The sequence below is a fragment of the Pseudochaenichthys georgianus genome, chromosome 10 (assembly GCF_902827115.2).
Source record: "Pseudochaenichthys georgianus chromosome 10, fPseGeo1.2, whole genome shotgun sequence".
NCBI lineage: Eukaryota > Metazoa > Chordata > Actinopteri > Perciformes > Channichthyidae > Pseudochaenichthys > Pseudochaenichthys georgianus.
The window spans coordinates 7,088,488-7,115,968 of NC_047512.1; positions in this window are offsets into that span (position 1 = coordinate 7,088,488).

Here is a 27,481-nt window from a genome sequence, read left to right on the forward strand (position 1 = left end):
ATTGTAGATTTCCAAAATAACTTGTTTCACAAATCCTCCCTCGTACTTGGAGATATATCTGAGCATGCACGACTCGTAAAGTCTTCGGGTTTATATGGATTCCTCATATTTTTCATCAGACGATCTGAGACTTAATATTGCTTCAGATGAGTCAAATCAAAAGTCCAGTATTTCCAAAACTCATTTTATGTTGGCCCCTCTGACTCGGATCCATCCGCCTTCTGAGAGTTCAAAGCACAGCAGGTGAAACGGAACGAGCTGAAACTCAGAGTGGACACAAACAAATACAAATATGCACCGTAACGAATGATGATGAAGCAACCCTAACTATTCTGCTCATGTTCAGGTTCATATGTGTGTGTTGTGCCTCTACATGTTCAACAAGCTCTTTATTTGTTCTGTTTTCACCCTCTGTCTGAAACCAGAGGCCAGTCTGCTCTGATTGGTTAGCTGGCCGGCTCTGTTGTGATTGGTCAACAATTGTCACGCCCCTTAGACTTTCACGTACAATGTGTTGGAGCGCTAGCCAATCGAAGTGTGATTGTTACATAGTGATGTCACTCTCCAATAGAGGCATTTCAGGCAGTGGGGGGGGGGAACTTTTGGGATATTAGCCTTTGCAGACCATTTACATACACTAAAACCTAATATAAAAACACTTCAGTGAAATAGGGAAAACCCCAAAAAGCAGAATAGGGCCCTTTTCATTCATGTTGATATCGGGGAAACCAAAGACAGATGTCCCGCCCCTTAGCCTATCACGTATGTGTTGGAGCGCTAGAATTTAGAAGAATAGAACTGGGAGGGATGAGACCCTCTTTAATGGTCACACATGCAGAGCACACGGTGACATGTGTCCTCTGCTTTTAACCCACCTAGTACCAGGAGTCTCGTACCAGGAGCAGCTAGCTAGCCGAGAGAAGTGTGATTGAGCCCCTTCGCCTATCACGTACAATGTGTTGCAGAGCTAGCCAATAGAAGTGCAGCTGTTCCATAGTGATGTCACTATAATAATAATAATAGCTTGGATTTATATAGCGCCTTTCAAGGGACCCAAGGTCGCTTTACAAGTAATAGGGCAAAAACAATAGAGGCATTTCAGGCGGGGGGGGGGGGGGTGCGTGGGAGAGAAACTCCGTGTGGAGGGAACTTTTGGGATGTTAGCCTTTGCAGACCATTTACATACACTAAAACCTACAGGGAAAACCCCCAAAAGCATATTAGGGCCTCTTTAATTCATGTTGGTATCGGGGAAGAGCAAGCTACGCACAACCAAAATAAGTCGGTAAAAGCAGAATTTGAACACTGTTTCTGTGCTCCGACAATATTCTTTCTATTTACTGTTTTGTGCAACATTTCAATCAACCAGATGTTCAACATTGTGCACGATAAAGTTACTAACTAAATAACTAAATACGTCAACAGCTGTGCAGCACAAAGATCGGAAGATGTAATAAGAAACATATTTCAGTTTTGAGAATAATTCATCACCAAGCAGCGAGAGAGAGCTTTCGCTGCACGAAGCAGTCATTTTGGAAGAGTAGGTGTTGTCATGTCAACACGCTGGATCATTGATTTTAAAACACAACTTTCGAGTTGGAGTCTGATGTTTTGGTACGCGGCAGTTTCATGGCCTTTAATATCCTCTCAGCCCCTCCGCTGTTGTTCCCCTGCTGCTGTGGTTTAAGCTACCAGTCGTCTCATACTCCCACTGCTCTGCCGCTGCTTTGCTTTTCCCATAAAATGATCAATTTCCAAAACAACAGTTCGCTGCGAGTGTGGTCGTTGCTGGTAAGAGATGATTTTGTTATTAGCTCTAAAAGGTCAAGGATGCGTCACCATCGTGTAGACAACCTATTCACAAGCCCCCTTTGAGTAAGAGGAGCTCAGACGAACTGAAAGCCCTCACTGCGTCGAAGCAGAAGAGTCGCTGCAGCCGGGGTATGTTGGCTTTTAAGACATATTTATTATTAATAGATTTAAAACACATCTGACTGCTTGTAGATATGCTCTAACTTCTACAGTATGGGGAGGAAGCTTGTGTTGTTTATTCCGATCTGTTTGTTTATTTATACTAAAATGACTTTAATACGACAGGAGGTGTTGCTATACATTGTGTCTGATCCTTCTCCTCCTCTTCATACGTTGTTGTTGCACACCTGGCACATTCACATGTCTCGCATTGTAACGTTCCACCCACCTTACAAACCGTTGAGAGGGTGAGGTGTGCACAACTTTTGAAAATACCTTTGGTTAAGAAGGAGGTTTTAAAAACATCCTCTTAGACTTTAGTACAAACCAAAATATATATGACAATGTAATGTAGATAAGTGTGGGGGAAACACCCAATATGACACCTTGTATTGGTCTACGTTTTAAACATGTGTTTTAGTGGACAGCTTTTATCATGCTTATCGTATGAGGATATTTAACATGCGTGAGGAGGGATCAGACACTTGCATGTATCCGCTTTTTAGGAGTTGCTTCATAGTTTTTCAAAAGGATCTCTTAGGACTCCGTTTTTAAATGCATTTGGATGAAAACTCGTATTTTTTAAGTCTCAAATAACTTCAATCAGGCAGCAATGTGATTTTGAATAGTCTGGTTCCACAGGTTCATTCGGCTGCAGCTCACTGGCTTTCCTCTTCACTTCTCATTACTCTACAGTATTCTTTTGGACTAAATCGATTTTTTAAATAATTATAACAACCAATATTGCATTGAAGGGTTCCAACAACTTGACGAACCAAACATTTAACAAAATGAAGTAAAGACGGATCGAATCATCTGACAGCCGCAGCCCTTATCAGTCGATCATTTCCACCGTCTTTCTCAAGCCTTCGCACTAAAGGCACCTGTTCATCGAGCTTTGTTAGATGCGCAGAGACTTTAATCAGAGTGGCAGGTCGACATCATTTCTAGAAAAATAGCTGAGACTTCAAGGAAATTTCTACTTGAAATCCGACATGCAGCCAATGCTTTTACACGCGTGTTTAGATACAGAAAGTGTGGGTGTGCTCACTCTTTCAGGTGACGGATTCAACACCTTGTTGTGATCAGATAAGTCACTTCAAAATAACAGCATTCAATTCAGCAACTTTTATTTTCTGATAACAATTCATTTGTTAAAAGTACATTTGATAGATTAATATGGAAAATAAACAACCGGCAGTCACACTTGCTTGGATTATTATTTTATAAATTCACTTTTAAATGATTTAGTTGACGAACTGATCTTCTCTAATCTTCAGTTATCATGCTCCAAACATCTGGAACAAGCTCCCAGAAACCTGCCGGTCCGCTGCAACTCGGACTACTTTTAAATCCAGCAAGAAGACTTTTCTCTTTGTCGCTGCTTTTAATTGAACTATTCACATCTTAAACTGCACTGTAACTTTTATCCATGTCTTTTTTCTTTTAATGTTTATTTTATTAGCCTTTCTTTTTAGTGACTGATTTTAAATGCCATTTTCTTTGTCTTTCGTTTTTTGTAAAGCACTTTGAATTGCCTTGTGTTGAAAAGTGCTTTATAAATAAACTTGCCTTGCCTAACTTTTATCACAGTACATGTAACTCTCATACGCGCAAAAAGAAAGAAATAATAATAATTATCTACAAAGCATTCAAATTCTGCCCCCCCCCCTCTTTTCTAACCCTAACCCTTTTCTTCGTTTTTTGTTTTATTCTCTGTCAAAGCGTCTTTGAGTTTTTAGAGAAGCGCTATATAAGTGTCATTTATTATACAACAACAATAATAATAATAATAATAATAATGGGAGTTTCCCATCCTGCAGCTGTCCCCAGTTTTAGTTGTTATTCAAATAGTTGGATTTTGTTTGATAATTTGAACACTATTAATGTCGAATGAGCCGGGTCCTACAATTAGATTTGAAGCATTAAGTATTTATTAGATGGTTGTATTTCTGTAATGACGACAGTGAAAATTCATCAAGCATTAAAACCCATCAGTGTCATTCCTGCTGCGGTGACGGGGGGGCGGACCAGAGGAGGCGATCCCCCACCCACTCCCTGCGGTTCTTCCTGTGCACTTACGGTAATATCAAACTGTCTTTTCTAAATCACTGAACATCTCCTCGTTTCAAGTGCTTCTGAAATAACGAAGCATGTTCATGTTCATGTATGCAGAATTCATCTAACAAATAAACTATCATGCAATATGACAGACACGTGAACCCACTCAACCCCGACATGCAAACCGGTCCCGAAGAGGAGACCGCAGGAAGTCATAACACTGCAGGTGGGAGGAGGAAGTGAACGACATCATCATTTGTAATTAATTTCACAACACAAACGCTGTATAAAGTAATATGTTTTACCTCATGCCGTTATCTTTCAACGTCTCGACTGCAGGAAACAGAAAAGACAGATGATTAATATTCATTTGAAATCAACGCACACACACACACACACACACACACACACACACACACACACACACACACACACACACACGCACACGCGCGCACACACACACACACACACACACACACACACACACTTGTAAATATTACAGTAACAGACATGAATTTTATTTATTTGTTTGTGTTAAGTATTCATTATTATTATTATGTATTAATTAGTAGTTCAGGGTGTGTTTACCATGCCGGTAAACACACCCTGAACTACTAATTAATACTTTGAGTCAAAACAAACATAATGTGCAACGATAGCAGGGGTTATGAAAGTTAGACACAGCACAAAAACACTTACCAATAAACAAGAAAAGATTTGCCCTATAGGTCCAGGTGTCCTGAATAAATGATACGAGACGCGTAACACTTACAGCATTAACTCACCTCATGAATATTCTAGTAGCCGGGATTGAGATCTGTTGAAACTAAAGAGAAGTCTATAAAACCTGTAATACCATTTTATTTTACGACAAAATATCTTTATTAGCGGAAGCATTGTACTTCCTCCTTCAGAGGATGTATCTGTTGTAGTAAACACATCTGTTTTATATCAGCAACATTCCAAATGGGAACCTCGCAAAGTAAAGCCAGACAAAAACCTTAATGTTATACTCATAAATGAACGACTAATCTTATAGAACATTAACATAATAAACAACAAATCTATATTCAAATTGTGAGGGGGGGGTTCTCGTACATTTACCGCATGTATCCGGGAGCACGGTAGTTTTCCCCCTATACGACTTAATTCTGTGAATATCACTCCTCTCTCCTTGCTTCGTAATTAATACTTTCTTACCTACAAAGGCGCTGCAACTTGAATTCATGTGTCTTTGCTTTTAAATGAGTGTTTTTAAAATCCATTTCATGATATGCTCATTTGTGTAAAGCACTTTGAGTTGCCTCGTGTTGAAAGGGGCTGTATAAATAAACTCTTCTTGCCTGATACACCGTGGAGGTAAATAGCCTACAGACCTTTGAAGGGGAAATAATAAAACACAGAGGAAGTGACTCGAGGAACCAGCTTAGGAATACAGACACCTCCAACCAACCAAATGAGAAGTGTTTTATAACGTGAGACTGAACAGAAAACGCTTCTCAGATTTGAAGTGGAAAACTTAAAAGAAATTCAGTTATAAAATGTTGCAACGCAGCGGTTCTCTGTGTTGCGACAGAAACTGTTCTCCCCCCCCCCCCCCCCCCCCGTGTCTGCAGCCTCACATCAGTCACAGCTCTCTCTGCGTTTAACGCTCTGGCTGACCACAAAGCGACTCTCACTGCGAACATGTTTGCACCCTGACCGAGAGCCGTACTCATCACAGACGGCACGCCTCGCATCAGACACGGTTCACGAGCTCTCAGGTGCACATGAGACCACGCACTGAAAGTTCGTTTTAAAGCTGCTTTACTTCAACATAATAAGACCTGTAGACATGGCATCTTTTTTTAATATACAGAATTAGTTTGTATACAATATCCTGAAAATGACTGCTCAACTTTTCTCTTTCATCAAGTGACTTTGAATCTGTTTTTAGTGCCTTTTTGATGACATGAAAGATTCCATTTGTCCACCATTACATAACTTTGTGTTAGCGTGTGGAGAGATAGACGCCTAATAACGTAAAGACAGAAGAACACTTTGGTCAGTATTGCATGAGGCAAATATATAGTTCTACTTTGTAATAAGCCAACCGTTTCCTATAATGCTAATGTTCAGGTTCATACTTGCACTGTGTGCCTCTCACAGGGGCGGACTGGCCATCGGGACGTTCGGGACGAATCCCGATGGGCCGGTACCGAAGTGGGCCGGTCGGACGATGTGTGCCGGCCGGTAACCGGCAGGGCTCGACATTAAATGGCCCGCTGGCCCGGAAGCACTATTTAGACACCCCGGGCCAGCATAACGTACTTTCCACTTGCCCGCTCGGGCCACTAAAAATATAAAAATTGTCCTGTGGTATTGGTATTTTGACTAGCAATTTAGTTAAATTGTTTCGTTTATCAACGCTACAACATAGCGTTCCGTGAGTCGGTTGTCGTTGTTGCTGGGTGAAAAGCAAACAGCTGTTTGCTCCGGAGCGCAGCGGGAGCAAGCTCCGGTGAGCGGGAGCGCGCTGCTTCACTACAGACTATCGCGCCACCTAACCATTCGCCAAATGTTTTTAATACCAGCGGTAACCGGCCAAGCGCCGGGCAAAAAACAATCTTCAAATAAAAGAAAGTCACCGGAGGAGTTAAAGGAGAGTGACAGGGAGAGGAGAAGAAGAGGGAGAGAAAGTTTCAGCCAGCTTGATCGATGCAGTTGGCTGCAGTGCCGCGTCCTAAAACCCTTTTATAATCTATCGATTAGATTTATGATTCGAAAATTATAAAAGTAGGGTAGACATGTGGAGATTATCCGGCTGAACAAAACTTGCATTTATCAAACAGGTTTGTTTTCCACAGACCTTATTTCCAGCTATTTTCCAAAACCCTTGTGGAGGGAACCAGCAGCTTACTTCCTGGTTTCAGGACGCGTCACTGGCTGCACCTCTCAATATGATGCCAGTATAAACAAGGTCTTCTGTCGGCTCTGTACATCAATGCCGACCTATGCTGACAAGTAAGTGAAGAGTAGACAATATAAAGGTATTGGCTAAATGTCCCAGCAGTTTAGGATAATGAAGGTTCTAATCAAATCTATTACATAGCCATTACATGTCTAACTCCTGATGACAGGAAGGCAGAAAGTGCATTATACAAATAATAATAATAGCAGACATTTTTTAACAATGACCACAATTATTTTAATAAACCAAATATGAACAATTGAGGAAAATGAGGAAGAACTGATGATTCAAATGTTGTAGTACAAGTAGTAATGTAGTTAGTGCATACATTACTATTGCAACAAATGTGTTAATTTTCTTCATTATTAGTCGATTTCCTTTTGGACGAATGCTCCGGGCCAGTGGTTACAATGGTGGGGCCAGTGGTAATACAAGTCCACCGGCCCGGAGGTAGACATTATTTACCCTTAATGTCTACCGCTAGTAAATTGTCTACCCCCCCAGTCCCCCCGACAATTTACTAGCGGTATTTACTAGCGGTATTTACTAGCGGTATTTACTAGCGGTACCGCGGTGGGCCGGCGGTACCGAAGTGGGTCGGTCGAGAGTCCCGGGCTGATTTGTAGTCCCAGTCCGCCCCTGGCCTCTCATGTGACATACATGCTTAACCCTCCTGTTGTCTTCGACCGATTTACTACTTTCATCATAACTTTTTTGTTTTACATTTGATTGCATTTAAGGCGTCATGATATCCTTCACAGTAGACATTTTAACACAATTAACTGATCAACACTTTCATTGCATTTTGGATGATTTAGTCAACTTTGTAACACCATGGTGTTCCCGGTCACATGACCGCCATAAAGAAAAGGAATTAGTAACCATCCGGATCAGATAAAACACACACACACACACACACACACACACACACACACACACACACACACACACACACACACACACACACACACACACACACACACACACACACACACACACACACACACACACACACACACACTATATGTGTTCCCCCCCTAATGTGCCCAATCCCCCCATGTGAATCACACACACACACACACACACACACACACACACACACACACACACACACACACACACACACACACACACACACACACACACACACACACACACACACACACACACACACACACACACACACACTCTAGATGTGTGTCCCCCTTATGTGCCAATCCCCCCATGTGAATCCCACCTGACACACACACACACACACACACACACACACACACACACACACACACACACACACACACACACACACACACACACACACACACAGAACAATTTGAAACATTTCCCGCTCTTATATGCCCATCCCCCCACATGGATCACACCTGGCACACGCAATACATGTTCAGTGTCTGTTCTTTGTATATGTACTGCAGTGTTTCATGTGTGCCAGTACTCTGATACAATGTGTACAGTTTGAAAGGGCGTTAAATGACATTTGGTGATGATTAATGTTTGTTGTGTTAATGTAATAGCAGTTAAAACGGGACCGGTCAAATTTGAACGTGAACACCAAAGTAAGGGGGGACGAAGACACAATGAGGTTAAGAGAAACTTCCTCTGGAGAGAACTTAGAGATTTTGCACAAAACCTATATAACACATTACAGCGAATGGAAAACCCCCCCAAACCATGACATGGCCCCTTTAAAGGTTTCACATGTTTAACTAATCGTTTAAATGCCTTTGGTTGGTCTCTCCTCTCCTCTAGCATATTATCTTTTTATTCTTTTGAGCTCAACTTCTCAGAAAGACATTTCCAAGTTGTTGGTGTTAATAAACTCTTATACTGTATACGAGTGTATTTTGATACACTACCAGACACGGATGTTTTCAGAAAGTATAATCATCAATAAACGGACAACTGGGAACAATAGTTTAAATCTCTCAACAAAATGGAGCTGAAAAGAGAGACGGCCGGCCCGTCTACACAACAGGCATCAAAAAATCTTGAAGCTGGGCGTGTCTGAGGCTTGGCGATTTCTCGCGCCCAAGGCGACCAACAACCAATCAGGAATCTCCCGCCCGCCCCCGACATACAAAGCAATAGCAATGTTAAAACGAAGTAAACTGGATATAAACTCCCAAACAGGCGAAAACCTACCAGTTCCGCCCACTGTCTCTGCCACCTCCCTCCATGCCTCGCTCCTCCGATTTGTATCCCGGTAGATGAACAGAGACTGATCATTCAGCACCGGGTGATTCACTACCGCTCCATTTGTTTGAATATGAGGAAATGACCTGCGTAGTCTCTCCCAGCATACACGCGGTTTGATTGGCTAGCCCTTGTACTGTCAGATTTGCATACGCGGGATTTGATTGGCTGATGCTCGTGATGCTTGCAAAGCCATGCTCCCCACAATGCAGTTCGGCGAAGATTCAAAATCAACTACGTCACCCCATTCAAGTGAATGGGCGAAGCGTTGAAAGCATTTTTCGATGCCTGTAGTGTAGACGGGGCGTAAGTGAAATGCTGGTGGAGGATCAAGTCAATGTGTTGCTACTTAGTAACCCAAACAATTGTCTTGTTAATGTCTTAAAACTATCAAATGATGTTAACCATTAAATACAAATAAGCCTTAACAAAGTCATACGGAAAAACATTTGGTCGACATTGATGCATTGGTGTACGTCTATCTTTGCACACATTTTCATTCTGACACACTGTCCCCTTTAACACAGTAACGGCCACTACACACGGCGGCGTGCGTTGCCGCTTGGCGGTGGGCGTGTCTTGAGCTTGGGGAGAAAAAAGGTGAAAAAGAAGCCCCGGGCCAAAACTAGGCCAAGTGGAAACGCAACCAAAAACGGGCCCCGCACGGCTCGGCACGCTAAAAGCGAGCTACCCGCTGCAGTGGAAACGCGCCATTATTCCCACATGCACATGCTAACCGGCACACATGACACACACACACACACACCACAGATTATCAGATTATCAGGGGTTCCTTGATGGCAGCCAGAAGAGGAAAGTCCCTCAGAATTAGAAATCTACCTGAGGACATTTTCCCTTCTGCATGTGCATCACAGAAGACAGTCCTGATAAGAGGGGAGTGTGAGGTGATGCACCTCTCAACCCACCCACCTTTTCCCTTTAGTCAAACAGAGAGAGAGGAGACGAAAGGGGTTTTCTCTCTATCTCACTTCCTCCCCGTGTACAGAGTGTGTGTGGAGTGAACGTGTGCACCAACACTGACGCGGCAAACTTTGTGAGCGTTGTGTTCACTGACTAACAGGTGATGATTTCTGAATTTCCAAAATGTGTAATGCATAAAGGAGGAGATGACCGGCATCCTAGAACTATTCTGTGATGTTTCCATCCAATGCATTTCATTCAACCTCAAACTCAGATAGGATTTCATGATTTTATTTCTATTTTCTCTGCAGTAATTGTATCATTGTTGCATTTCAGCAGTGACACCCCCAAGCCATTTTAATGTGAAATAAAACGGTTTCTGATTATTTAGTTTCAAACTTCTATAGCTGCAAGAAGCAACGGCACACAATGGCTAAGTTAGAGAGGCAAAGCTGTGAAGAATACTGTCAGGAGTTTACAGTTGTACACACTGTGCTTCAACCAAAATAGACAGCTAAGCAGGAAGGGAAAAGCAAACACCAATGAGTTGTGCCTAATAAACTCCTGTTTTGCGCTACATGTTTCTAAAGTGGCATTTGCAGAAACAAGCACCAAAACTAGAGGGGGTTATTACTGTCCACTGATTTCTTGAACATCAGAAACATGTCTTACTCCCACTGTTCTGGTACGGTAAATAGATGCTTGAGTGCACCAATGGGGACATGAGCCACGAGTACCCTGATGGTGCACTCATAACGTTCAAAATGTTGAGTCTGGAACGCTGAAAACCGTACTCTGCGACCGCCATCTTGCTGTGCCTCTGTTCAAACATTGATGTATAATAAATAAATATATTATAAAGAGAACTGGGTACAGAGCAAAAGGGGGGTACTGTTCATTCCTGAGAGAGCTGCTCAGTGGTGCGTAAAGCCAAACTGGACCGGCACTCACAATTCCCTGAATCCATCCATCTTCTCCCGCTTATCCGTGGTCGGGTCTCGGGGGTAGCAGTTCCAGCAGAGAGCCCCAAACTTCCTTTCCCCTCATCAACCAGCTCTGACTGGGGGGTCCCAAGGCGCTCCCAGGCCAGCGAAGAGATATAATCCCTCCACCTGGTCCTAGGTCTACCCCTTGGTCTCTTCCCAGCTGGACGTGCCTGGAACACCTCCCTAGGGAGGCGCCCAGGTGGCATCCTAACTAGGTGCCCGAACCACCTCAACTGGCTCCTTTCGACGCGAAGGAGGAGCGGCTCAACTCCGAGTCCCTCCTGGATGACCGAACTTCTCCCCTTATCTCTAAGGGAGACGCCAGACACCCTGCGGAGAAAACCCATCTCGGCCGCTTGTATCCGCGATCTCGTTCTTTCGGTCATGACCCATCCTTCATGACCATAGGTGAGGGTAGGAACGGACATGGCCCGGTAGACAGAGAGCTTTGCCTTCTGACTCAGCTCCCTTTTCGTCAGAACGGTGCGGTAAAGCGACTGCAGTACCGCTCCCGCTGCTCCGATTCTCCGGCCCATCTCACGCTCCATTGTTCCCTCACTCGAGAACAAGACCCCGAGATACTTGAACTCCTTCACTTGGGGTAAGGACTCATTCCCTACATTCCCTGAATCATCCATCGGAAAGCTTTCTCCCACTGGGCCTGAGGAGAATGCTCACTTTGGTTTTCCTTAAGTCTCGCCTTCAGTCTGATGCGTCAAGTCCGCTTGGGCCCAACAAGACTTGATCCCACTGGCTTCCATTGGGGAAGCAACGTCTGTAGAACAACTCCCAAGGACAGACACTTGAATAGCCCATTTTTAAAACGGCTAAAACCAGAATCCAGATTTTTTCTTTCTAAGTCAATGGGATCAAGTATTTTGGGTCCAAACGACGTACCACCGTTTGGCCACTATGAACGTTTGCTTCAACACTCACTTCCTGGGGGCTTTGACCAGCCGCAATTGGGGTTACTGTAGGTCAAAACGGTGATTTAAAAATGTTAAAGCGCGTACCGTTATACCTGTGTCGAAAGCAGCCTGTGTTCATTTCTATTGGGTCCATTGAGCTGTCTGTAATGTAACTTTTTGACTAACTCAAAGTAGATGAATAATGCATTCATCAAGATTTCTCCATTGTAACATGGTTTCACTTTAGGATTGAATCTGGTGGTTTAATTAGTTTTATTGTGAAATTGGTTTCAAACTGTCACTGACCAGTTAGCGACAGCATTTCATCCGACTTGATAACACAATCGTTTTTGCACACCCCTCACTTCTCCTTCTGGTTGAACATCAATACTTAAAAGTGTTTCCTGTTGTTGAAGCATGTTGGCCCTGATGCAATGAACACATGCAGGTTATCAATACCACACCTACGAACACGACCTATGACACGGTACAGTTGTGGCTCCGCTGATTCAAAATGAAAATGGGAAGTGCCGTCTTCCTGTCGTTTCCTGTCGGGTGCGCTCAAACATCTTTACATTCACACACATGCATCTTTAGGCCCCACGCCCGCGCGGCTTGACGCCACTCTCGTATCACGTAGTGGGGACTGCCAGTGGAAAAGAAAAAGTCATTACTCACACACCAGTTTCTGCAGCTTTCCAAGTCTCTGCGAGTGGTTTTCCTGTGTCCTCAGGGATAAGTATAAAAAGGTAAGCGAAACAACTATTTGCATTTCCAGCAAATCTTTTGAAAAGCTTCTTTGGGTGATCTGGTGCCGTCTGCTCAAACTGAAAATATGAAGTTGGTTGTTTTTTGCCTTTTCGCAGTCTTCTGCAGTTCTTTGGCCGGGACAGTGCTAAAGAGATCATTAAAAGAAGCCCTGAGCCTCTTGAATGACTTGAGAGATAAGGTGGAGGTAGGTTCGTCTACATTTACTTTATTTTCCAACTTTGACCATTTTTGGTTGTCTTTACTAAGTACTATGTTTGTTTTGTGTCCTGCAGCTTAATACGCAGATGCTGAATACTCTACCGCAGAACATTGAGGTAAGACAAACTAACTTATTATCATGGACAGTACGGTCAACGCCACTATTAGTATTTGTGGTTGCTTACTCACTGTTGGTGTTCTCCCACCTGCTGTCTGTTGTGTGCCGGCTGCTGTTATGAGTTATGACATGATGTGTGAAATCACAATGTGCCTCAATGTGAAGTCAAAGGCTTCGCTTTCAGGTTTAAAAAAAAAAAAGATATTGATTTGTTTTACTTCACTTTTGAATTAAATACATTATTTATACTCTACATTACAGGCAACAGTCAGATATACACAGTGGTGGAAGAAGTATTCGTAGATGTTTTACTTAATTAAAAGTAGAAATACTACAGTGTAAAAATAGTCTTTTACAAGTCCTGCATTTAAAATATTATTATTTTTATTTTATTTTTTTTACAATTTTTTAATCCTATCAAATGACTGTTTTTTTTTTTTTTTGGATGCATTGTGTTCATCACAGCCGGACAACGTGGATCGAATTTGATGACTTTATATACTGCTGCTTGATATCTTAACCTATACATAATTATACATTATAGTTTAATTATAAGTATTTAAACGTGTTATCTCATTCTCTAAAGTAACTAGAAACTAATTTTCTCAAATAAATGTAGTAAAAAAAGTACAATATTGGCTTCAAAATTGTAGTGGAGTAGAATTATATATACATTACATGACTGAGTATATTGCACACGAGTATGAGCTGCAGAACTAAAACTTATCTACACTATTTTGTAGAGTTAATCCAAGCATTTACTTTTAAATGAAGACACTTTTGCATTTGATATGGAAAACATCAAATGAGTATTATTAATAGCAGTACAAATGTATTGTTTCTTAAGTTAGATGGTCACAAAACATAGACGGAAAATAAACGTGTACTTTGCATTTTGGATACACCTACAATCCAAATATTGTAAAATCCCATTTACTGCGAACCCTATATTTTGAAGATGCACCAAAACAATCCCACGTAACATTTGGATACTTCAGATAAAAGCTGTTGATTGAGAGCAGCCCTCCTTCTGACCAGGCTGCAGTGAGTCAGGTCGAGAGTTGCTCAGTGTTTTCTCACAGCTTCCGGTACTCTCATGTGAGATGTGATGAGTAATCAGACTCAAGCCATGACACTTCCTCACCAAACTTTCTCGAGCGCGCTACAAAACAAAAAAGGGAAAAATAGAGCGAATGACGGCTAATCTTAAACCACAAATGATGAGGAAACGCAGAGTGGGTGTGAAGCAACAAAACCGTTTTGTTACTATTCTAGAACAACAACGAGAGCAACAACTGCACCAGATGTTGTGAAACCACCACCATAGACGTACATTAAATAGCAGTAACGTTTAAGTCAGAAGTTCCTCACGGTTTCTCTTCACATCTCCTGAGATAACGTCTTACTAATTAGCACACTCATCTAAAACCAGGACATCACATCAAACACCGGTTTAAAAATAAGTGTCCTATTATCAACACCTTAAAAGATTACAAGAGGGAAACTGTAAAGACAAAAACATCCAAATACCTTTCAGGAACAGAAACAGATTTTTTTGTATTACTTGAGTTGGTTAAGTTTCAGTTGAGGTAAAAGCGTTATGCATGTTTGGAAAGTGCACCGATGGAGTCACGACATGAAACCAGAAACAAAAGCTTACTTGGAAATGTTTTGATGGAAGTTATGGCAAGATTTTCCCTTCACATGAATGCATGAAGAAGTGTATAATACTAAAACATCACCTCTCGAAACTAAAAAAGATATACTTGTAGTACAAACTACTATTTTCTACGATTTATTTGTAATATTTGACGGTGCAATTTTCCCGTTTTGGCTTTGATTTAAGCTCAAACTAAATCATAAATACTACCTAAAAGTATATTGTCATTAGTATGGATTCTCGCTTTTTATGGTACTACTGTTTACAATTGTTCATATAATAAATAACCTGGCTTATGATTTTACAAGAGGCCACATTGGACACTAATATATGCTCGAACGGGATTTATTTTTTATTCACCGATTTAATTTCCCCCCCTCTCCAACAGGACAGCTGCTGTCCGTTGAAATGCTTCCAGGATAATCTGAAGAGTAATTTCAACACCACAGACATAAGGAAACTGTCCAGGAGCCTCAATAGATCCTTCATTGTAAGTAAACTGGCATGAGGAGAAAGATATAATAATATTATGTGTCAATGCAACATTTGCAGTAAAGTCCACTTTTATAACTATTGTATTTCTTTGATGTATTTCAGAAAAAACATCTTTGCTCCTCTGGAAGCGATACAATGGTAAGAGATCATGCCATCGATGTGTTCTCCTGGTTGCTGATGTCTTAGTGATTTAAAGTCGGGTGTGGGATAGTAAGTTAATTGTTCCCGTGTTTCCCTTTAGCTCCAATGCACAGACTGTGACTCGAATCCGAGGGAAAGTGCAGGGACATTCTTCAGACGACTGGAGTCTCTTGTTCAAAAGGTAAGGGCATTTTATCAGAACATTTCTGTCACTTTATCACAAGGAAAAGGTGGCTGGACATCTGTAGCATTCTTGTAGCAAAGACGTGAATATGAGTGCGGTAATAATTCAATATGTCTTTCCCTCTTCAGGCCATAAACCGACTGAGCGAGTGAGAAGAGCTGGAGATCTTCTTGTGACCGAGGACAAAGACACTACACAGAAAAGATGCTCACATGTTAAAGCCTTCTTAATATTTAATTTATTTAATATTTATTTAAATAGTGTTAGTCTTGAACCTACTTTGAAGATTGTATTCTCAGGGAAGCTGCTTTGCCGCCACCTAGTGGGCATGGCAGTTTGTATTTCACCGAAAGTGAAAGTTTATTTATATGCTGTAGTTCTCAAAGAATATTAACTATATGAAGTTTCTACTATGTACGAACTGCAGGGTTTTTTATTTAACAAAGTGTACCATTTGAAAATAATAAATTAATTACAATACAGAGGTTGTTTTTTGCTTGGTTTATTTGTAGGACGTCATTTATAAGTATGTTTCACTGCTGTTTGAAAAGCTTTGGGGAAGTGTTTGACACTCGTTTTTAGGGATATCAACTGTAGGTTTGAAAAGGCCCTACTGCTTTCGGGGTCTTCCCTTTCCTGTACTGTGTTATATAATAATACGGTTTTTTATGCATGTACTGTACATGGTCTGCAAAGCAGGGTATCTGCAGGGATCCTGAAGTCAGATGTAAAACCTTTTAAGACTTTTATTAAGACCCTTTCCACACATTTTAAGACCTCATCGCCATTTTGAGTTGTAACCGGTTACCTTGGCGACACACTTTACCTCACATTGACTATATACAGTATTGATTGTCCTTCCTCCTTATCTTCCAACCATTTGGACGCAGACTTGCATTTCCCCATAACGATGTTGCTTAGCAACCGGCGTAAACGGACCTCCGTGCTATCAAGCAGTGAGCGTGCGATGTCCCGTTCTGATGACGTCACACCCAACGGGATGCCATCAATAAACTACACAGAATCACACGACACACCTACGCCATGACTACATTCAGGCAGACTGTAGAACACAACCTCTTTGGACAATTTATATACTTATTGAAAACAAGCTACACAATGTAATACCTTGGAAAATGCCGTTTAATACTTTTTAATAGCCTTCATTTTCGCTAAATTAATTTATCAACTTTTAATACTTTTTAAGACCCCGCGGACCCCCTGGCAAAGGCTAAAACCCCCGTGTTCCCTTTATGTTAGGAGAATATCACTCGTCACCGGCTTGAGCTTCAATATCAGGACACATGTACTTATGATCCTCTCAAGAATGGAAGCAGCATCACATACAGAGCACCAACTAGTTCCTGAGCAGTGTCCTTCACAGGCTGATATCCAAGAGAGGGAGGCACACAGTCACAAGATGGAGAAATAGAAAGCAGTATTAATGTTTACTTCAGATTAGCTCCACGTCAGAAATGAGCATGCTTGTCATATGTCTCTCTCCATGGAGGCTGAATCATCATGTTAATCACATAGCTATCACATGCCTCACACAGTCCTGATGCTCTTCCAGGTCATCACACATCCTCTCGTTCACGTTCACAGCTGCAGTTGGGATGCCTTTGCTGTCATGTTGCTCTCACGTTGGAAGAGGACATTCACTATTTTCCCAACATCTTCAAAAAGAAATAAATGACTTTTGATTTTCAAACATGAACAAATAAAGTAAACTATGTATCTCACAACAGAGCTGGCCAGCTAACCAATCAGAGCAGACTGGGCTCTGGTTTCAGACAGAGGGTGAAAAGAGGTGCTGCAGCACAGGCAGTAGGAGAAAGATAAAGAGCTTTGTGAACATTAAAGCATGGAGACATGTCCCAGTAGAGACACTAGATACTAATAAGAACCTTAAAATGTGCATAATGTCTGCTTTCAGTTTTAATCAGACACACTGTTCTTCATATTCAGCAGTAGGTGGCAATATACATCATGTCTGCTGATAGGAACACATGTCCTGAGTTATGAACGTGTTTACACACTTACAAATCAAAGAAGAGGTGCCACATGTGTTGGATTAAAGCAATGGCCACAAATTTAAAGTTTAAATTGTTACAAAACTTTAGATGTATTTAATTGTTTAACTGTCGTGTGAGATACAGTGTCCTACAGTATCCTGCCTTTACATTCACATTAGGGCCTCATAATAAAACATTGGTTGAAATGTTTTAATCTCCTTCTTAGTTGTTACTGTTTCTTCATTTGCCATAATGTTTGAATACATTGTCAAAATCACCTTTAAGTGTTTGGCATTAAGTGTCCTCCACTGATTCCTTCTTAATAGTGACATGTGATACAGGCCAAGGGATTTAAGGCCCAGATCTAAAGTCATTTCTGATGATATTCAATTAGATACAAACTAAAACCATTCAATACTAAGGATACATCACAAGGCTAATGATGGTCTTTTCTATATCACTCTGATTTACCATTTCTTACCACTAGAAGGCAGAGCTTCAAGCTTTCAGGCAGTTCATATGTACAACATGTGACCAGCTAGAAACTGAAAAGCAAGAGTTTCAATACAGCTTAAGGATTGTTTACATTCATTACAAATATGTCGTGATACGGTTGTGCTCTGCTCTGTATTCCCATCGGTCTTGCTTATTTAACAATCAGGCTTGCGTCACCCTGGAGCTAGTTTCTTAAATGGATGTGGAACTAATTGTCGTCGTTATCTACGAAGTTCTCAGAAGTGAAAAAATGCCCTACAGTAACAACCTCGGCATCAATGTCACAAAGTGAAATAAGAAGGAACTGTTTCTAATCAGGGTATCTCTTTGTGAAATTGTGATTTTGAAAGAAAGCTAACATCTTTAGTTAAATCTGTGATATCCACTGAGGCCTCTGTGTCTGTATAATGTCAGTTTCACAGTAGGAGGAACACACACATAGCCAACAGGAAAGTGTGTTATGGTTTCAAGTTTGCTTTGCACTTCAAGAGCTGAGCCTCATTTCTAAAGGGATATACGCTCAAAAAATGGCGTGCGACAGTTTCTACGCAATGTTTGCGATTTATAAAATACTAACTTGACGGGAAAACGTGCGGTCCTCCACGCAAACTCTAACCCATGCGTACGCACTAAGCACAACAACGGGAGAGACGAGAAACTGCGACACCGTTGGCAGAAGGAAGAATGGAGAGAAACATGTGGAAATAATACCATGAATAAAATGTTACCTCTCACTTATCATATAGGAAGAATTAATTTTCAAACATCTAGTATCGAGTATCTGCCTCTCCAGGGCTTCATCGGATCTGCAGACAAGATGACAGACTCCCCCGTGCAGACTCCCCCCGTGCAGACAAGACGTGCAGACTCCCCCCGTGCAGATCTTCTCAAAGAATTAATGACAAAAAAGGCTGAATTTGACATGTTGGCGTCAGAAGAGGCAACACAATCACTTTTAAAAACACGCCATCATTTCTATGAATTCGGAGATAAACCGAGACAATCCTCTTCCTCTCAGCAAATCACTCCTGATGGAATATCTACTAATCCTCAAACCATTAATGACCAATTCAAGGACTTTGATAGTTCATTATATACTTCTGAGAGCTCATCTGATGAGACACAATATGACCACTTCTTGAGGTCCCTAAACATCGCCTCCATTGACCCGGAAACATCGTCTGGGTCGGATGAACCCTTCACAGTTAATGAATGAAAAGCTGCTCTAATGTTGGTGCAGAGTGGGAAGTGTCCCTGATGGCTTCCCTGCTGACTTTTTAAAAATGTTAAAATAAATTAACCCCTCTATTGCTAAACATGTTTAATGAATCGTCTCAATCTGGTTCAATGTTTGGTCCGGGGTATGCCGACGTAAGGGGGAAGAAAAACAACCAAAACAATCAGAACTGGAACTATCTTTGAGAACTCACGATGCAGTTTAATTTCATGGATGAAATTATTCTACAGGTAATCCAGATCAGCCATACCATCATAGATTTGACTGGGATTGTACTGCAACCCAACATTAAAAAGTCTGTATCATGACTGCATTGAGAAGGCTTTATGGCTCGAAGACAGGGGTGTCAAACTCAAGGCCCGGGGGCCAAATCTGGCCCGCGACTTAATTCAATGTGGCCCGCAAGAGCATGCAAAGAATATAATAAGTTTAATATACGGTTGCACACCACTTTACAGGAGCCCGTTGCCCTTAAACTACATGTCCCACAATGCATCTTGTTTTGTTACATGGCACTGAAGAGACTTGCAATTATTTGCCCTGGACTTCTGCTTTCAGACGTAGTTAATTATGAAGTTATTACCCTATCCGATAATAATCCAATGCACAGGAAGTTATGTATTATAATACATTATTTTATATATATTAAATATATATATATGTATATTTATAAAGTCTTAAAGTCACAACCGGCCCTTTGAGTGCAACCATAATGCTGATGTGGCCCGCGATGAAATTGAGTTTGACACCCCTGCTCTAAGATGTGATAGCGGTGAGTGGAGGGTGCACGAGAACCCCTATGGTGCTTTCTGTTTATTTAATGAGTGGAGGTGGTAACCAAACCAACCACTGCATTTTGTTAGTCTGTATAATCCCTATGTTGTGATTACACGAAACATTTAATAAAAAGGTCAATTGTCTTCCTTGTCAGGTTTTCACCAGGCTTGCGAATGAGGCAGGTTGATATGAAGACAGATGGCAACTCTCTCAAAGATGGCATCCTGTGCAAGAAGTCTGCAGACGTGCAGTGAGGCGACACAGAGAAGGGACTGGACAACGCCGAGGAGATGAAAGGGAGATTGACGAGAGCAACTTTCGCCATAAACGAAAGGTAGACAGTTCGGCTAAAAATTAAGGCGAAAGTATCTGGTATGTTATTAAAAAGTCATAGTATATTATTCCATACATTTTATGAGAAAGGCCATGAAAATCTGTCATCTTGGAACAGTAGTATTTCACCCAAGCCCAAACTTATAATTCTACATTTGGGTTCAAGCTAGCAGGTGTTTGTCGACGTGCTTTTGAGGCTTAAAGTCCTACTTTTTAACCCTATCCCTTGGAAAAAACGCCCAAAAGGAATCAGGAATAGCTCCTCAACGATAAGGATGATATGCATATATCTGGCCTCACTTTAAAGGTAAGAAGCTAAGGAATATGAATCAATTGTTAGTAAACTAAACTATATTACCATTACAGAGAAAAGGGAGAGGCAATGACGGAAAAAACGGAAAAAAAAAAAATGTCAAAGGCAAGTGATTAGCTACTCTTTGTGTTAGGAATTGACATGCCAGTGATACTTTTCCGTCGCCAAATTAGTGATAAATAAAAATAGTATACTCATGACAACAAGCTGTATAACTAAAACAGACATTTTAATGGTGAAGTTTTAATGAGACTATTTACGGTATGGTCGTGGGAGAACAGCCTGGAGGCGCAGGAAGTGGGTTTTTGGAACGCTTGGAGTAAAAGGAAAAGTTCAAAGACCTATATTGAAGCTGGTGAAGAGGAGGTCCCGCAACCATCTACTTCCGTCGGTGGTGCAGCATGTGCGCCCTGGTGCTAATTGTGCTTGGCAGGCCTGCCGGTGCATAACAGCCCACTCCAGTGATTCCGGTGTCACTCAATTAATATTCTGTTTTACAAAATAAAAGTATTTGTTGGTGAATAAACAAAATCGTAAAATCTGCAGTACATTTTGTGTAAATTCAGTGACCTTACCACCATTTCTCCCACCCCACGAATTGCTTAATACATTCTATTTCATACCACCGTTAATCACATGTTATGTATCAGTGTAGACGATGGACCAGGTCACCACTTTATTTGAAGGGGCACAAACGTGATGAAGCAATGACAAAGTCATGCTTAGTTACTCATGATTACAACACTTGGAATTGCTGTGACTAGTCCGTTTGTTTGGCCGGACACTTGAACTGCAGATCGATATGAAGAAGACATCATTACTAACTCAGAAGTCATGATGATTGAGATTCCTTAGTTGATGCATTACTTAAGGTATTGTTCCTGCATTAAGTCATGCACGAGATACCATTAATACCTGTACATTAGTTCATGAAGTACTACATGAGTACTACATGAATTAAGTCATGCATGATTCATGTACCCTTACCGTAAAGTGTTACCATCTTTGCTTTGTGCTGACGTCAAGCTTTTAGCTAAGGTGCTAGCAAAACGTTTAGAATCTGTTCCGACTACTCTTATCTCCACAGATCAAACCGGGTTTGTTAAAGACAGACACTCTTTTCACAATGTTGACATATTATATTCACCTTCTTCTCCTGATCTCCCAGAAATTACTATTTCAATGGACGCTGAGAAAGCTTTTGACCGGGTAGAATGGCCTTATTTATTTCACACATGGAGAAGATTTGGATTTGGCGACACATTTATGTCATGGATTAGGCTTCTATATACATCCCCCCCGAGCTTGCGTCCACACACACAATCATTATTCTGATTATTTTCCCCTAGAACGTGGAACTCGGCAGGGTTGTCCACTTCCTCCTCTTGTGTTTGCCATTGAGCCGCTGGCGGTGGCCCTCAGGTCCAGTCAGATCAGGGCATCTCAAGGGGGGGAGTTGAGCATAAACTCTCCTTGTATGCTGACGCCCTTCTGCTATTCACCTCGGACCCAGACACATCTATTCCTCCAGTGTCGGCTGTGCTGAGGGACTTTGGGCAGATTTAGGGTTTTAAGTTACATTTTAACAAAAGTGAACTGCTTCCCTTTAACGCTTCAGCCCCTTTCAAAGTGACCGTTTAAGACATCTCTGGCAAGTTTTAAATATCTGGGGCGGGCGTTTGCCTGACCAAGAGCTTCTCAGATTTGTTTAAGTGCAATTTCTCCACTCTGTTGGTTCGACTGACTCAAGACATTTTAATTGTAATGCATTAAAATGAATGGGCTCCCCACATTTCTACATATTTTTCAGTGTATACCAGTTTTCATTCCGAGACATTTCTTCCATTCACTTGATCGCTCAATTTCTCAGTTTATATGGAAGAAGAAAACACCCAGAACTCGAAAAAACATTATTCAAGTCCAAGATTTTATTCGTAATCGTTTTCCAAGTGTACCCGCTATTCCTCTTCTACCTGGGTTGACACTCTCTTAAGTATTAACCCTAACCTCCAGGGTACCATTTCAAAGCTATACAATACTCGTTTCACATGCCACCCTCTGCCCTCTGATAACCTTCGCACTAATTGGTCAGAGGACCTCAATATAGAGATAGGGACTGAGGTAGTCTATTTTGAAACGTGTCCACACATCATCCACTTGTGCCCGCCACGGGGTTTTACCCTGTAAAGTGGTCCATAAGTAAACTAGCTCGCATCTATCCTGGCACTGATCCTAACTGTGATAAATGTCCCCGAGGACCAGCTATCTCGCCCACATGTTTTGGAAGTCTGTCTTTGACTCACTCTCAGCTGTCTGTTACCATCTATCCCTCACCCTTAATTGGCCTGTTCAGTGTCTTGATCATTTACTGCCATCCCATTTCGCTGAACCTGTAGCTTTCCTCACATTGCTGGTTATTTTGATGCATTAAAAAGGAAGCCCTATACTTTGTGAAATTGGAAAAAATTAAACACTGTATGGGGCTCAGACTTAAAGTTCACAAAAATGTGGCTACCCTTCTTAGAACATATGAAGTCCCTCCAGTTGGAGCCTGTCCCCATTGGCTGAGTCGCCCCCTGTACCGCAGCCGTTCACAGGAATGCTCACAAAATTACTTGCAGGTTTTTATTTATTTTTTATTTCATTATTGTCTACTTGTAACAGATGTATTGTTTCTTGGGGTTGTTTTGTTAGCAATCACAGGGTAAATGTAATGTATTGTATTGCTGCTGTCTTTGTGTATTGAAAATCTCAAAAATAAATCATATATTAAAAAAAAAAGAATTCAGATTGAACATAGTAAAATCTGTAAATAAGAGTGTCTGTCCAAAAATAATGTTTTACTTATAGTGAAAACTACCCTTGGATGATGGGTTAGTAGACTAAAAGCTTTAGGAATCCAAAGTACAACATATAATAAGTACCCTGTATCAAGATTGATGCGAAACAAGTGCCTTTTTAGAGGTTTAGCACAAAAACCCACTTCTGGGGTCATTTGGGTGGATTCGACCTATCTCTGGCCCTCTTGGTCGATGTTGATGATTGACATCTCTTTTTAACCGCTAGAGCCAATGTATATTCACCCTGAAGAAATTCCCAGGCCCCTTGAGAGGCGAGTTAATATCAAATCCAGCTGTCCGTATTCACCTTCAATATTCAGCACTTTAAATCACAAACACCAGGTGATGTACGATGTGTGAGGTATGGTTAGCTTCTGTGGTGAGAGAACATGACCACAGAAACACTTGAACAAGCAACTGTGCAGAAACAAAGCAGCCCCACTACCTCAGACTCTCACAATGACAGGTGCGAGCATGTTTTTCAGCAGGTGTACTCATACAACCTGCGGACTTCCCAGATGTCAAGGGGGCTTTTTTAAGCAACACAAGTAAACAAGTGGTTTTAACAGTGAAGAACCGTGTCTATCACAACTGGACCTTCTGGATGATTCATCACCACCACAGCTGCCATGATGGAATCATTTATCACAGACATGTGTGTAACAGATAGGGATGATATAAGCATGATGACTTCAACATAAGTGGTAAAAAAAGAAAATCCACATTTTCCGTCTTATACATATTTTCCTGCAGTTCAGCTAGGGCTGCCCGATTATGGCAAACATCATAATCACGATTATTTTTGGTCAATATTGATCACAATTATTAAATAAATGTATTCATTGACTTTGAAAACATCCATTTATTGAACCTTTAATAATAAAAATTATTTGAACAGTATCTTTATAACAGTTGATTACCCTGGACTTTAAGTATAATTCAACTGCAAAGTATTCAGCCACATCTTTCTCAACTGTGGACCTCTGTGGCCTGTCCCACGTCAGACTCCTTAAACCCAAAGTATTTCCAAACAGCGGAATTCGTTGTATCTTTCTCGTTCACAAGTTGCTCTTGTTCTGCCATCTTCGCTCGCGCTGATCTCACACAACTAATGCCACTCACAACCTGGCCGAGAGGGCAACATCGGAATGGAGATTAAAAATCCGATTAATTGCACAGCCCTAAATTCAGCTCAGGTTAATACAAGCATCGCCGGTCTACATTAGAGAAGTCAAGTGGTATCTTCCGTCCTGACCACAGTCTACTGATGGCTACTTCCAGCAGGTTAACATGTCACAAAGCTCAAATCATCGACAACTGGCTTCTTCAACATGACGATGAGTTCACTTTAATCAAACGGCCTCCACGGTCCCCAGATCCAAATCCAATAGAGCGTCTTTGGGATGCGGTGGGACGACAGATTTGCATCATGAATGTTCAGCCGACCAATCTGCCGTAACTGGGTGATGCTATGATGTCAATATGGACCAACATCTCTGAGGAATGTTTCTTGACTCTATCCCGAAGAATTAAAGGTGGGGTAGGTAAGTTTCAGAAACCGGCTCGAGATACACTTTGTTATATTCCATGGAATGCTCTTAACATCCCGATAGCAATGAATATCTGAAGTGCTTTGACAAAAAATCCATGAAAAAATGTCATCTGTAGAAGCCGTAATACTGTAAAAAGTACAACCAATCCGTTTAGCCGGCCCGGATTGGATGTACTTTTTACAGTTGGATGGCCTACCTGCCTGTCAGCCTTCGATCGGGGCACAAACTTATCTCGTGCCCTCATTGGTCATGTGCGCGTTCGTGTGTTGGAGGAGGGGCTCTGTGAGGAAGTGGAAGATTTTCTCCGGTTGTGTATTTTCAAATTCTAGCGATCTCGAGCCGGTTTCTCAAACTTACCTACCCCACCTTTAATGCAGTTCTGAAGGTAAAAAGGGGTTCACTCCGGTGCTAGCCAGGTGTACCTAATAAAGTAGCTGGTGAGTGTATATGAACAGGTGTAAACATTGAAGGCACAACATCTCAGTTCACTTTTAACCTCTAATAATCAGGATTGATCAGGATTTATCCTTTAACGCCCACATAAAATCAATTTCAAGGACCGCCTACTTCCATCTACGTAACATTGCAAAAATCAGGCATATCTTGCCTCAAAACGATGCAGAGAAACTAGTCCATGCATTTGTTACTTCTAGGCTGGATTATTGTAACTCTTTATTATCAGGGAGTACCAAGAAGTCAATCAAGTCGCTTCAGCTGATTCAAAATGCTGCGGCTCGTGTACTAACCAGAGTTAGGAAAAGGGACCACATTACTCCTGTTCTGGCTGCCTTACACTGGCTCCCTATAGAACACAGGATAGAATTTAAAATTCTTCTTCTCGCCTACAAAGCCCTTAATGGGCAGGCGCCATCTTACCTTAAAGAACTCATTATACCCTACTGTCCTACTAGGGCATTGCGTTCCAAGAATGCAGGGTTGTTGGTTGTTCCTAGAATCTTTAAAAGTACAATGGGAGCCAGAGCCTTTTCTTATCAAGCTCCACATTTGTGGAATCAGCTTCCAGTTTGTGTTCGGGCGGCAGACACCCTATCCGTTTTTAAGAGTGCGCTTAAGACCTTCCTTTTTGATAAAGCTTATAGTTAGGGCTGATTAGATTCAGCCCCTAGTTTTGCTGATATAGGCTTAGTTTGTCGGGGGACATCTTACTTCTTCCTTCTCTCTGTCTATACCCGTGTACACTCATGTTCCGATTAACCCAGCCTCCCCAAATGTCTTTCTTTTTGGTGTCTATATACGCTGGGATCCGGAGTCATGGATGATCCTGCGGTCCTGTGTCCTGGATCGCGAGCGCTGGATCTTGAGTCGTGGCTGTGGTCCTGGATCATAGGTCCTGGATGGATATCCTCGTGGATTCATCTTCCTATTATACACACATGCATTTCCAAACATTTGGACTACCTATGTTGCAAATGTATTATCTTTTCAATTTACACACGGCATCTATTGCACGTCTGTCCGTCCTGGGAGAGGGATCCCTCCTCTGTTGCTCTCCCTGAGGTTTCTCCCATTTTTCCCTTTAAACTGGGTTTTCTTTGGAAGTTTTTCCTTGTACGATGTGAGGGTCTAAGGACAGAGGGTGTCGTATTGTCATACTGATATTCTGTACACACTGTGAAGACCACTGAGACAAATGTATCATTTGTGATATTGGGCTATATAAATAAACATTGATTGATTGAATAACAGTGTGAGACATGTCATTAGCACCAACACAACACTGCTATTGATACACCCTAGTACAACTGCAGCTGAAATGGGAAACCTCAACAAACAATTGCACAATAGATTCACACTACTCTTTTATGACAAGCTTACAGCATGCAGCAAAGACATACAAACGTTTGACATTTTAAAAGTGACATCACCCCCACACACACAACACATCATGGCAGGTGACACATGCCACGACCACGTCTCTCTGCATACAGACACATCTTCAGTGATAAACTATGTATCTTATCAGTAGATAAAATATGGCTTCTGGAGATGATGTCTTTCGCTCCTCTCCAACTCTTGCCTTTTTTTCATATTATTTCAGTGTTTGTTTACTTTTATTTCTATTTTATTTGTATTTACTTGCACTTTTAACCATTGTATCCGTTGTATTGTGTTGCTCTGTTGTTGGAGCCTGTGACCTAAGATGTTCATTGATATATCTACACTGTAGCTTGTTCTTTAACGGCCCGTCCACACTACAGCTTCGACAGCTTCAAAAGCGGTTTCCAACGCGTCTGCCCATTCACTTTGAATGGGGTGACGTCACTTTTCGCCGAACTGCATTGTGGGAAGCCGAGCGGAGCTTTCCTGGCGTCTCAGGCTGCACAA